The following is an 11,745-nucleotide window of genomic DNA, read 5'->3' on the forward strand; positions in this document are numbered from 1 at the left end:
GCCAAAATCAAGAGTCAGACGCTTAATCGACTGAGACACCCAGGTGCCCCTTCCATAGTAAACATTTTAACAAATGTAGTTTCCTATAGCGATCATGCATAGGGCACTAAAAAGTAAGTTCTCAGGGCAGGAACTTTTGTTTATTTTCTTCCGTGTTGTAACCAGCATCTATAATGGGGCCTGATTTATAAAAAGTGACAGATAGATAGATAGTATCAAAGTTCCTTTGGAAGACCACTGTTAAAGCAAACCTTTGGGAAGCATTTTCCCCTTTTTAGTTAAACATACAGACAGAAGTGTGATATGATGACCAAATCCAGAAAAATTATGCCTTCCATTGAAATCGTATGGTAACTGGTGAGCAAATATTTTTAGACCTCTCTCAGTTTTCAGACAAAGGCTAACAGGGATGGCTAACCCAGAGCTTTGCACTTCCAAAGGCACTCATATCAACTACCTCTCCACTCAAAGTTTGTCAAAATTACCCAGAAAATTGCGGCGCAAGTTTTCCACCGTGTATTTAACCAAAGCAGGGGGTCCGGGCCCTGAGTCTGTTGGTCTCTGATCCATTCCCTGCCTCCCCTGCTCAGCTCTCCTTGGCAGGGCAGCTGACCCCTATCTGTGTTTCCAGGCTTTGGGAGCTTTTGGCTTCCTGCCAGGTTTGGTTAACGGGAGGAAGGGAAAAGCCAGCCTGTTTCTTCCCTTCCCTCTCTGCCGTGGTGGCTGTGGCTGTCTGCTCTATGGCCCCAGATCCCAGCCGGACCACTGTGGCCTCATCTCGGCCAGGTGACACCAGTCCCTTGTCTCTGAAAACACCCCTTTGGTCCCTGCCTCATCCCTGGGGAGAAGGGGGGGGGTGGGTAGTGCCTTCTAGCTGTTATTAATCACTTGGTTGCTTAACCACTCCCATTTGGCTTTTCAACCCTCTTATCCCGCGTGTATCAAATTCCCTGCATTAAATTTACACTTAAATCCTCAGAGTTGCTTCTCTTTTTCTCTGATTGGGCCATGACTGACATAGTTGCAGTAAGTTTTGTGGGGCTTACAGTTTTATTCTCACTTTTCTGGATGCTGCAGGTGATTCTTAACTGGAGAGCACCTCGGACTCTCCACGGGCACTGGCTGGGAAAACACATGCTTGGGCACCACCCAGATGTACTAGAACAGAATATCAGGGCGTGTGGTCCCAGCAGGCAGCATGGAGACACGCCTTGGGTAACTCTAGCGGGCACCTCCTGGCTTCATCAGTGAAAGCTGATCCAGAATCTTTGAAGGGGACCGGGGAAAAATTTATTCCAAAATTGATTCACTAACAATATTCAAAAACTACCTGCAATCCTTATATAAACATAAAAGTCGACAAAGAAAAACTTGAAAGCTAAAAGAAGCGCAAAACCCCTCTATAAAAGGATATGATCAAGACTCAACCCGTTGTGCATTAAGTGGTGATTACACAACCAATTATTTTGATGAGAGTTGGCTTTGAGTCTTGCCTGGCACCTACCTGAGGGTGGCACACCTGTGTTTTAATAGTTACATTGACTTAGGTGATTTCATAGGAGCAAGCAGACACAGGCCTTGCTTTTTTTCACTCTTTTATATAGTTAATGCAGGAACATGAAAATACTCCAACAGTATAAAAAGGGTATACAGGGAAAAGCTGGTATCCTTCAACTTCCCCCAGGTCCCCCAGTTTCCTTTTTAGGAAGCAACTGCTATATTACCAGTTTCTTGGGCGTTCTTTTTTTTTTTTAAAGATTTTATTTATTTATTTGACAGAGAGAGACACAGTGAGAGAGGGAACACAAGCAGGAGGAGTGGGAGAGGGAGAAGCGAAGCAGGCTTCCCGCAGAGCAGGGAGCCCGATGTGGGGCTCGATCCCAGGACCCCGGGATCATGACCTGAGCCGAAGGCAGACGCTTAACGACTGAGCCACCCAGGCGCCCCTCTTGGGTGTTCTTCAGAGGTTTCCTATGTCTGTAAAAAAAGGCTATGTATACTCATCCATTTTTTTGTCCAAATTACACTATAATGCAAACAACATTCTATACCCCACTTTTTGGGCATGACAATGTATCTTGGAAAATATTGTTTAGAGGTGGTCTAGTTCTGCCTCTTTGCTTTAGGAAGGGTTCAATTTTCCATTGTACACATACATATACTAAAACGTACTTATACACAATTCCTGTTAATGGACATTTAGTTTGTTTCCAGTTCTTTGTTACTACAAACAAAGCTGCAACAAATATCTATGTCTGTTTTATACCTGTAAGGGAGAGAGTATATCTGTAGAATAACTTCCAAAAATAGAACTGCTGGGTCAAAGGACATTTAAAGGTTTGATGCATTCCAATGGGGCTGTACCACTTAGAGCTCCCATCAGTAACTTGTTAGAGCACAGGTTTCATACTCACTCCCACAGTGTTATCACATTTCTGATCTTTGTCAATCTGATTGGTAAAAAATGCTAAGTTGTAGACTTAATTTGCATTTTTCTAATTATGATACAGGCCTAATTTGAGCAAACTAAAGCAAATTCTTAGTGCCCGTCTCCAAGAAACCAAAACAATGTAGTTACAATCTATGTAATTATTGACTCAGAGGAGGTTCAAATATAATGCATAGATGGTAAAGGAGACACTTTGTTCCAAAGTTTGAGTGTCAAAGAGGGAATCTGAAAGTGAATCTCCTGGGGTCCTCAGTGTGTTAAAAGTTAGCATGTAAACACTTTTGGGTGTGTATTTTCAAATGGTATTAATTATATGTTAAAGATGAAATTCAAATCAGATATTTGCTGAGCTGTTGGAACACTGTTAGTGACACTACGCTTTGAACACTACTGATCCAGTTCTCTTTTTACAGAAGGGGAAACTGAGACCCTTCCCTTCTTGTGGGAATCCAGAGCTGTTGGTGAAAGTTTGAAAAAAATATTTTTTTAACCTTTTTTGGATATCTTTTATTTTGGATACCCTTTTATTTTGATATAGTTTGACCCACAAGAAGTTGCAAAAATAGTACAGAGAATTCTCATGTGCCCTTCACCCAGATCCCGCCAAAGATAACATCATACTCTTTCTGAGTTGCAAAAAATCTTGAAATGTGGACTACTTTTAAATGCTCTTTACCCATCCGCATTCAGGGCCAATGCAAAAGGTAGTCATATCACAATTGTATTGATAATCCAGATTTCATTATAATGTCCTGGAAAGTATTTTAGTTAGGGCCACATTTGCTCCTGAAATCAATAATCCCCCAAATACAAAGCTTCGAAGCCATAGAACCTGACTGCTTATTCTCAGGTCTGAGATGGAAGGTGTCCATCAAGGGCCTGAAAGCCCTCCATCTTGTGACTCCGTCATCCCCCACAGCTGCACCCGGAGAAGTTCCACTCATGACCTGAAAGACACACACCTACTTCCGACTAATGTGCCATTGGCAGAGCCTAGTCACACGGTCTCGAGGGGCTACCGGGAGGCCAGCCTGGGAAGTGTAGTCCCCGGATGGGCAACCCCTTGTAAACTACAACCCTAGGCTGGAGGTGGAGCAAGTTTTGATGGACAGACAGCTGTCTGCCACAGAAAATTCTGTACTTTGGCTCAGATGATACATCACCAAGGAGATCTAGGAACCTAGGCTTTACTTGAGCTTATTATTATTTAGCTAATTCTAGTGGACGTTGGTGGTTTTGTTTTGGAGTCCGCCTGGTATCCCCTTCTTACTTCTGATAAAAGGATGACTTCTTTCCACGTCTTCCTTTTGGCAAAGGTTCTCCCTATTGCACATAATGTTAATCACAGCCCCCAATCCCAGGGGTCACAAAGGTGTCCTGGGACCCAGACGCAGCCAATATCTTCTACCGTGCCGACTTAACTGCAGCTCCTCCAAGCTTCTGTACCAGGTGCATTCTGTTCTTTTTCCCACTTGAAATTCTGTTTCCCACCGTTATGTTCAGGAGTGGACCTGGTTTGCGGAGCTACGGTAGCCGCCTTGTGGACCTCAGCTGGCGAGCCTGGGTGTGGAAGCCGGGGTGCTAAGAGCAAAAACAAAAGGAGCCTGGGTTCTTGCTGATGTTACTGAGCCATTGAAACTGCTTTGACACTGCCTTCCTTCTGATTTTTTGTTACTATAATAATAAATGTCCTTCTGATTTCAGCCAGTTCTTCCCAACATTTTTTGCATCAGAGTACATGATTGAAATGCTAATAATTATCCAGCACACTGGGGTAAACTGGTAGAAATTTTGAGGCATTGGTATGGAAGCTGGGGGAAAATGAATCATATTTCTTTTTAAAAAAGATTTTATTTATTTATTTGAGATAAAGAGAGAGAAAGCATGCACACAAGCGGGGGTGGGGAGGGGCAGAGGGAGAGGGAGAAGCAGGTTTCCCGCTAAGCAGGAGGCCCGATGTGGGGCTCGATCCTAGGACTTCAGGATCATGACCTGAGCCGAAGGCAAATGTTTAACCAACTCAGCCACCTAGGTGCCCCTGAAAATGAATCCTATTTCTTTATGTTATTTCCTTAAAATGTAAAAAATAAAACAGGAAATTTTTGGAAGTAATCAAGTATTAGAATTTTGCGAAAGTTCTTGTTGTAAAGTATCAGATTTTTATTTTTTATTTTTTAAAAAGGTTTTATTTGTTTATTTGAGAGAGAGAGAGGGCATGAGCAGGGGAGATGCAGAGGGAAAGGGAGAAGCAGGCTTTCTGCTGAGCAAGGAGCCCAAAGCGTGACTCGATCCCAGGACCCTGGGATCATGACCTGAGCAAAGGCAGATGCTCAATGGACTGAGCCCACCAGGCGTCCCAAGTGTCCGATTTTTATACAAGAAACTTGAGTTTGTTCCACAGACACGATTTTTGTGTGTCAGACTTCATGATTCACGTGGGTATATGCAATTCCTGTTCCAATATTTTTAGTGATGATCTTGTCACATATTTGATAGGTACTATCAATGAAAAGCATTGTTAGCACAAGGAGGTTTTATAAAAATAGAAAACTGTTTTTTAAAACAACCCTTCAGAAATTTCCAATGCTAATATATATTTTTTAAGGCTCTAATAGCAAACATCTTCTTTCCTCTCATTGATAAATGTTGTGATAATGCAAATGGCCTTCCAGTCCAATCAGACACATCGATGAAATATCCTGTTTCACAATAGTGGGGAAGATTCCACGTGCAGACCTCACAGGCATGGTTGGAGCAATCCCCTGCGGCTCGCCTAAATTCACCAAAAAGGAACAGCTGGGAAAGCAGAGCAGTAACCAAGTTATAAAAAGAGAGCGGAACCACTACTTGGAATTGGCCAACATGTTCCTTGGGCATCTGGAACACCAACTCCTCCAGGAGCTCCATGGCGCCTAGGCAGGCTGCTGCAGTGGATCTCCAGCTCGTGGACAACCTTCTCGGCCACCTTCAGCACGTCAAACACCGTCAGCGCAGTTCAAGGGAGGACCTAAATGAAGACTGAAGGTGCTTTCTGGGGTGGAGGGTCCACAGCTTTGGTAGTTGTCAGTTTTCTTTTGGTTGCTGGCGACAGAGATCCAAATTTGAATTGGCTTTAAACAAAGAAGAGAATTTATGACTCTAGCTTCAAAGCTGATTTTATCAGAAAGGGCTGACTTTCTCTTTCTCTTGGCCCTGGTTTAGGAAAAAAAAAAGATTTCTTCATGTGAGATTTTAAAATTTAGTTTTAATTTTTATCTGTGTGATACAGGCATGCAGTTTAAAGAGTTAAGTTATTCTCCAAGGCTCGTTATGGAGAAGAGTGATCTCCCCGCCACTATTTCCCAGGCCCCAAAGGAATTACAGTGTAATTATTTTTAGACAAATATTCAATGATTACATTGTGTAAATACTAGTTGCAGATGAGCCATAGTATATTCTGATTACTTCCTATTCTGCACAACTTTTTGTTTTCATTAGAGTTAAAAAAAATGTCCTTTTCTGTTTGCTTACTTTTCGGTGCATTAACTCATCTGAATTAGTCCCTACCCGTTGTGTAAATCTCTTCTCAAGGTATTCATACCCATGCCCATTCTATGGATTTCATCTTTTGAAGAAGATTCTTCAATCTGGAGACGAGCAGCTGAGCACAATGGTCCCGAGATGGTGTCTTCCTCATCCTCCCAGGATTTCTTATGCTTCTTCCTCATGCCAGACCATCTTGTTCTGTATCTCTTCCATCTTCACCTTCTTGGTTTTTCCCCTTTTTTGGTGTGCTAGATTCTTGTGATGAAGTACAAGGGAGGTACATTTTAAGATTTAACACGTATATCATTCTCCTTTATTGATGATTAGTGTTGAAAATTCCAGGCTAGGGAGAATATTACTCAGCAATAAAAAGAAATAAACTACCGATAGATGTAAAAACTTAGAAGAATCCCAAAGACATTGAGTTGAGCGAGAGAAACCAGTGTCAAAATGTTACATATTGTGACCCCATTTATGTGGCATTCTCTAAAAGACAAAATGATAGTGATGGAGAATAGATCAGTGCTTACCAGGGTTTAAAAGGAGAGGGGAGGGTTTGACTACATGGGGGCAACATGAGGGGATATTTTCGGGTGCTGGAAATGTTCTGTTTCCTGATTGTGCTCGTTGTCATCCAAATCTATACATGTGTTAAAATTCATAGAACTATACACCGCAAGAAAAAAAAAATCTCACTATGTTGTACTATAAAAAAAACTATTCTAGGGGTGCCTGGGCAGCTCAGTTAAGCATCCTACTCTGGATTTCGGCTCAGGTCATGATCTCAGGGTCCTGGGATTGAGCCCCAAGTCAGATTCCCCGCTTAGTGGAAGTCTGCTTGCCTTCCTCTCCCTCTGCTCCTCCCCTGCTCTCTCTCTCTGAAATAAATAAATCTTAAAAAAAACCTCATTCTATGTTAAAATTATAGTTGCTTCTTATTATTTGCTACCTTTGTGTTCTACAGTTACCATGATGCTGAATTAGGGAACAGTGTTACTAGGCGAAATACAGACGTGGGTCCCTTTGAGCCTCTGGTCGTGACATTTTCATCAATCTATCAGTGCATAACCTTATGCATGTTTCTGTTTAAAGATACTTTATTTAATATATATTGTTGATTCATTAGGACTGAACTCTGCCAATAGCACTGTTACTTATGCCTGAACAAACCTGATCTAACACACCAACATTTTCTGTAAGCACATCCAGCCTTCCTGGATGTAGGAGCTCTAGATAGCACTTCATCATTATGCTTGGGACCATTTCATTATTATTATTTTAATTAAGTAATCTCTACGCCCAACATGGGGCTCGAACTCACGACCCCAAGATTAAGAGTCACATGCTCCCCTGACTGAGCCAGCCAGGTGCCCTGCTTGGGGCCGTTTTAAACACTTTGAAACAAAAAATCCACAAAAAATGCGTAAAATGTGGCACCAAGCAGACTGAAGAGAACTCTGGCTCAGCTGACATGAGGAGGCAGAACGTCACCTTGGTTGACCTGAGCTGGGTGTCCCTCTTGCCCCTCTCTGCACATGTCCCTGAACAACCAGGAAAACATCTCCATGATTGATTTCCGTGTTAAAAGAAATTTGAGCCAGTAGGTAAATTCCAAATACTGAATCTGGGCATAATGGGGATCAACTGGAATTGTCCCTGAGAAATTTGAAGGCTTTGTTCCATTGTTTCTGTGTTTCCCAAGTCCCAGATGACCTAAGTCTGATGCCATTCTGACTGTTGGGTTTTTAGATGAAAACTTGTTTTTTCTTTTAGCTTTTAGCTTTTAGCTGCATTTCCTTGTCCCTTAGTAACCTGGAATTTCATGACGTTTACTGGTGGGGCTGATTTCCGCCCATTGCACAGGGACCCAGAGGAGCCCTGTCATCTAATAGTGTCCTCTGCTGTGAGTTCTGGGACATTGCATCGAGTTTTTTTTTTTTCCCCTGTTTTCTCTGTTCTCTTGCTAGAACTCCTGGCTTTTGGAACTGGAGCTCCTGCCCTGGTCCTATCATTATGTATCATTTCTCTCTAATTTCATGTCTTGGTCTTTTTGCTTTATCTTCTGGGATGTTTTCTCTCCTGTATCTTTCAGGCTTTCTAGGTAGCTTTCTAGGTAGATAACAAGCCACTTAGTGTTTTAAGCCACGACATTTGTGGTAATTTGTTACAATAGTGGTAGGAAACTGCCCCACACCTCATTTTGCACGTACATTCCAATATTCTTGATCTGGGAATATGTCTGTTCTTTGGATTCTCCTTTGAATGGGTTCTAACACCTCCCAAAGGAAACCAGCCCTGCTAACACCTTGAATTTAGCCCAGTGAGGCTGAGTTTGGACTTCTGGGCACCTGGACTATAAGATATTGAATCTGTATTGTTTCAAGCCACGAAGTTTGTGGCAATGGGGTTGAGCAGAGGACACTGAGACACTTCCCTCTGCTGATTGATTTCAGGAGTGAGTGGACACTCAGCTTTGGCACACAGGGCCGTTTAGAACCAGTGCCCGAGACGAACATGTTGATGTACAGAAGTGCCTGAATGACTCACTAACTTAACAAATAACTCAAAAGGAAGCCTGCAGCCTAAAATAAAGTCGGCTTTTATTGTATCAGGATCACTTACATGGTTTTTGAAAGGCATGCAAGTCCCCAAACTCCTATTCATGTAGCAAAAATTGAACTAAAAGTGTGAGAAACAGAGATCATGTTGGGTCAGCATGAATGTCTGCCCGACCTCCCATCATCCTAGGAAAGAAAGTCGGTATTAAAAAGCATGTCCAGGTGTCAAAGGTAGAAGGAAGGTGTGCTGTGATAGTCAGTGACTTTAATCTCCTTGACCACATCGTAAAGAGGACTTCATGGTTGAAACATCACAGCTGACTTCCTTTTTGATTTTTACCAGAGCTTTTGCCGTTCTCTTCATTTTTTTTTTTTTTGCTGGCAGGTGTGTGACATATTTTTTTCCAAAAAAACTTACTCAGCACTTCAAAGTGTCATTACTCTTTAGTCCTGTGTCCTAGCATATTTGGCTCAAGTTAAAAAGAAAAAGAAAAAAGGTTGGCTTTGGTCTGTGCACTTGGCTGACCAGGCCTAGAATGAAGAAGAAGAAAAAAGAAATGAACAGAATTGACTAAGAAGATTCAGGCAGGTCTCATAGCAGCTCATTTTTTACATAAGTTCCACATATTTATTCCTTGTTTTTTTTTTTTCTTAGTGGCCTCCTACCTGGGAACTGCTTAAAAGACACATGAATAATTTAGTTTAGGCCCTGGCTTCTCTTGTGGGTTGAATTGAATTCCCCCCCCAAAATGTGTTGAAGACTACCCCTCACCTTATTTGGAAACAGGGTCCTTGGGGATGTAAGTAAGGGTGAGATCCTGCTGGAGAAGTGTGGGCCCTTAATCCAATAGGACTGGCGTCCTCAGCAGAAGGGAAGAGACATGGACAGACAGACAGACACACAGGAGAATGCTGTGTGAGGACAGCATCAGAGACTGGAGAGATGCAGCTATAAGCCAAGGCATGCCAAGGATTGCCAGCAGCACCAGCCCCCAAGAAAAAGACATGGGACAGATTCTCCCCTATAGCCTTCAGAGAGAACATGGCCCAGCTGCCTTCTTGATTTTGGACTTCTGGCCTCCAGAGCCGTGAGAGATACATTTCTATTGTTTTAAGCCACCCAGTTGGTGGGTCTTTGTTACAGTAGCCACAGGAAATAAATATAGCTTATCAATCACGGCACTATTGACATCTGGAGAATTCTTTGTGATGGGGGCTGCCCTGTGTATCGTAGGATATTTAACAGAATCCCTGGCCTCCACCCACTAGATGCCAATAGGACCTGCCCACTTGTGACAAAGAAAAGTATCTGCAGATACCGTCAAATGTCCCCTGGGGACCAAATCACCCCGGTGATTGTGGTTAAGAGCCACTGGTTTATAGCTTAGGAATCTTCTGTCATTGAAATTATAGGGGTGTAGCCAGAAGCACTGATTAGAATGAACCTTGTTCATGCTTTTGACCAATAAACCACTTCTAGTTGCTGACTACCCCTGGTGGAGTGTTTCTTTCCCAAACAGCACCCTCAAGTTCTGCCCTCGCTCCTGGTGTGTTTCTCTTCTCTGGGCAGTTGGTGGACTTGGGTTTTCTGTGTTTCCCTCCCTGAGCCACGCTTGAATGCTTAGAACAACACCCACCTCTGCGCAGCGGCAGACCGCCAGCCTCATACCATCTCAGGGGGCACAGCTTGGTACAAGTGCAGATTTCTGGGCAGAGAATATTGACTCTGAATATATGAGGGTGGGAGCCCAGAACAGATATTTTCACCAGCCTCTGCACATGAGTGTTACGGGAACCAGACTAAGTTCGCCTTAGGAAACAGAAAACACCATGAATTGAAACGTGCTTGTTTCTGCCCTTCACGTACATTTAAGAGGAGCTTCTGGGTAACAATTATACTGTAAAGTCCCTTCAGACGGACTGTGTGTAGACGTTTGCTCAGGATTTATGTCCAGGGAGGCTCGGGGCTGGAGGGGAGGAATACTGAGGAGAGCGGTTGGTCCCTCTGAAGGGATTCAAAGCTGTGTGTTCCCTTGGATCGCAGGGGCTATGTGAGTCATGGTGGACGGAAGTGAGAAGGTAGCTGTGGCTGATTATTCCCTTGGATCGCAGGGGCTATGTGAGTCATGGTGGACGGAAGTGAGAAGGTAGCTGTGGCTGATTATTCCCTTGGATCGCAGGGGCTATGTGAGTCATGGTGGACGGAAGTGAGAAGGTCGCTGTGGCTGATTACAAAGAAGCTGGGTGCAGGGAGCCTATTCCAGGCATCTGCTGCTTCCTGTGTCCCCAGAGACCAGGCTGGACCCTTCCTTCTGCCCCAGCCCGCTCAGCGCATGGCTGTTGTCTGTAGGTTTGACGTAGCATTCTTCTCCAAATGGCCTGCGTTCCCCCTTCACTTGCTGGTAAGATTGTGTCCACAGATGAGAAGCAGAGAGGTGACTAAAGGGAAGGAGAGAAAGGTCCTAGTGGGGCTCTCTGCTCTCACGTGGGAGATGGATGCCCTTTCTTAGAAATTTCTCAGCTGACTCCTCCTCACATCTTACTGCATGGGGGTCCCCTGGCCCCTCCCAGCTGGAGGGCAGGTGGGGGAACTATTTGGTCCCAGTCTCTTTGGTGGGAGGTGATCAGCGGAGGAGAGGAAAGGTAAGGACTGTGAGACCATTCAGCAAACCACAGCTCCCTGCTTCCCTCTTGCTCACTAACCACAGCATCCCTTCCAGGAGACAGCATGGTGCCGGAGGAGCTTCTCCTCTCCTCACATTTCCAGTGATGCCTGAGCTCCCATTACAGATGGGCATCCAGATCCTTGCTCCTCTAGCCAATCCCACTAGAAGTGTTTCTGGTGAAATACGAGATAAAAGAGATGTAAGTGCAAAAAAATAATTTTGAACTTCTTGGTGAAAAAAATTTTGGAAAAGCCTAGATTTTATGCCAGTGAAGACTTACCTACTATTTATTTTCCATCTTCCCATAGTATCTAACATTGTGTTCTGAGCTGAAACGGAATGGAAAATGGAGGCCCGACCGAAACAAGGCAAAACAAAGCAAAATCCACCAACTAGTACCCTTAAAGAGCGCATGAAAACTGCCCCAGTAACTAAGGACATAAACATGAGGACAACTAAATAATGGTAAAGCTTAAAGGAACCTTAGGGATCCTTTAATTATTTTATTTACTTATTTTTAAAGATTTATTCATTTATTTTAGAGAGA

This window comes from Zalophus californianus, chromosome 8 (assembly GCF_009762305.2).
Source record: "Zalophus californianus isolate mZalCal1 chromosome 8, mZalCal1.pri.v2, whole genome shotgun sequence".
Lineage (NCBI taxonomy): Eukaryota > Metazoa > Chordata > Mammalia > Carnivora > Otariidae > Zalophus > Zalophus californianus.